This window comes from Triticum aestivum, chromosome 7A (genome assembly GCF_018294505.1).
Source record: "Triticum aestivum cultivar Chinese Spring chromosome 7A, IWGSC CS RefSeq v2.1, whole genome shotgun sequence".
Classification (NCBI taxonomy): domain Eukaryota; kingdom Viridiplantae; phylum Streptophyta; class Magnoliopsida; order Poales; family Poaceae; genus Triticum; species Triticum aestivum.
This window is the reverse complement of record NC_057812.1, coordinates 556,748,639-556,751,320: the sequence shown is the minus strand read 5'-3', so window position 1 is coordinate 556,751,320 and position 2,682 is coordinate 556,748,639.

The following is a 2,682-nucleotide window of genomic DNA, read 5'->3' as shown; positions in this document are numbered from 1 at the left end:
TTACAAGGTGCCGAACCCTTCTGCCTGTGGAGGGGGGTGGCTTATATAGAGTGCGCCAGGACCCCAGCCAGCCCACGTAGGAGAGGGTTTAAGGTGAGTTAAGTCTGGGGCGTTACTGGTAACGCCCCACATAAAGTGCCTTTACTATCATAAAGTCTACTTGATTACAGGCCGTTGCAGTGCAGAGTGCCTCTTGACCTCCTGGTGGTCGAGTGAGTCTTCGTGGTCGAGTCCTTCAGGTCAGTCGAGTGAATCCTCGTTGGTCGACTGGAAGGCGACCTCTTCTAAGGATGTCCTGGGGTAAGTTACTTGGACCAGGTCCATGACCCTACCCTAGGTACATAACCCCATCATTAGCCCCCGAATGGATTGAGGCTTCGAGTGAAGAAGGAGTTGATGTCGTTTCCGATTAATCTTTGTGCTCCGGTTGTGCGCTGTTCTGGACCAAAGAATCCCTTTGTCGACAGGAAACAACTTGCCTTCAGTCGACTTGATCCATTCTGTTTTTGCGTCGAGTGATCTTTCAGGCTTCGACGATCTCCGAGCGACGGATCGCCGGAAACACCGCGCCTGACAGACTGATTTGTTGCTCGCGGATTCCGCGGGATGCGAAATTTTGGGGCGCGCGCGAAGCGGGGCGGACCGCGGCGTTCGGATGGGACGGGGCATGGACGCCTCGATCTCCGCGCCGCCTTTCTCGCCACGTATCCCGTCTGCATAACTGTTCCAGATATGATTAGATAGACCGGGCCCACCTGTCATCCACTCGGAAGGGACCTTATAAATGTGCCCGACGAGGATTTCTGTGCTGCGCCTTAGCATTCTCCCCCTCTCTCTGCTTCCTTCCTCCCTGCTCAGCGTGCTCGCTCTCGTCCCCGCACCACTTCCCTTCGCGCATCTCGCCGGCGACCATGGCCAAGGAGAAGACGGCGGCGCTGGAGCGTGCAAAGAAGGCGTCGGCGTCGGAGAAGGCGAAGGGGAGATCCACCAGCCGCGGAGGGTCCTCGTCCAGATCCCGCCTGCCGAAAGGCTGGGTCCAAGGAGACTGGATCCAGTCGACCATCACTGAGAATGACATTCTCGACATGGCCAACGAGGGCTTGATCCCCCACGGAGCTGCGAGGCTTCCGGGGAAGGAGTGGCAGCCCCAGCCAGAAGAGGGTGAGTGTGTGCTTCTGGCCACCCATGTTGATCGCGGGTTTTCCTTGCCGCCGAGTGTTTTCTTTCGTGGCTTTTTGAACTTCTTCGGAGCGCAGCTCCACCACTTTACCCCAAACTCCATTGCCTATCTTGCTGCGTTCGTGTCCATGTGTGAGGGTTTCTTGGGCTGTCGACCGCACTGGGGTTTGTTCAAACATATATTCACGTGTCGATCTCAGACCGTGAAGAAGGCGAGCCCCGGTGATGAGAGAACCCGAGTCGTCCAAATGTGCGGGGGCCTGGGGATTCAGGTGAGGAATAAGAGCACCTTCCCGCCCATGACCTTTCCCGAGTCCGTTAGAGGCTGGCAGTCGACTTGGTTCTACTGCCAGGTCCAGTCGACGCCAGGGCAGTCGAGTGGACTCCCTCCGTTCACCATGGACCGAGTGAGCAAGCCTTCCCCTCTGAAGCTGATTCCGGAGGAGAGAGCCGACGTGAAGATGTTGATGGAGCGCGTGGTGCAGTTGGTTCGGGAGGGAGTGACAGGCATGGACCTCTTGGAGGTTTTCCTCAGGCGTCGCATCCAGCCTCTCCAGTTCCGGAGCCACTGCATGTGGTTGTACTGTGGGACCGAAGACGAGACTAGAGTCCATCCAGAAGCAGTCGATGATGTCACTCTGGAAAGATGGATGGCGGCCGTCACCGGAAACAAGGACAACCCGCGCGGAGCCAGAAGGGTTCCTCCACTCGACCACAACAGCGACTCAAACAAGGTACACTTGCTCTGCTCTCCACTGCGCCCTCGTCGTATTCATTCCTGTTAATCCTGCCGACTGGTCGACTGATTCTTGTCTGGGCATTTGTTAGGCCCTCACCGAGCTGTACTCGATGCCCAATGGGGCACAAGCTTCGACTGAGGAGGGCGAGGCGAGCGGAGGCGAGAGCCAGGAAGAGGAGGAATGGGACTCGGATGTCGCAGAAGACGATGACGACGATGATGATGATGTCGGCGATGAAGACGACGTCGAGGACGAGGAAGAGGAGGAGAAGGAGGTCGTGCCACCGCGCTCGGAAAGGCGGTCGAAGCTCGTCCACGACCCTTCGACTGAACGTGGCAAGGGGGTTGCGACGCAGTCGACCAAGCGCCCTAGGACCACCTCTCCAGCGCCGACTGAAAAGGCGCCGAAGCAGCCCAGGGCGGCCTCGTCGAAGCCGATCAAACTCTTGCCGAAGATGAAGGTGTCCATCCCTACCATATCTGGGTAACCGTGCTGCCCATATTTTCTTATTCTGTGTGAACTTTATTTCTGGTCGACGCTGAAGTTAGTCGACTGATCCTTTGGAGTTGCAGTGCTGCTACTTCTGAGACCTCGGCCCGGGCCGATGACCACGAGATGGAGGATGCGGCAACTTCGAACCCAGGTACTGTATTCTTAACACCGTTTTTAGTCGACTGACTCGCGACCCCTGATCCTGATTCTTCTTCGCAGCTCCGCCCAATACTGTTATCAATCTTCCTGACGACGACGAGGATGAAGAACC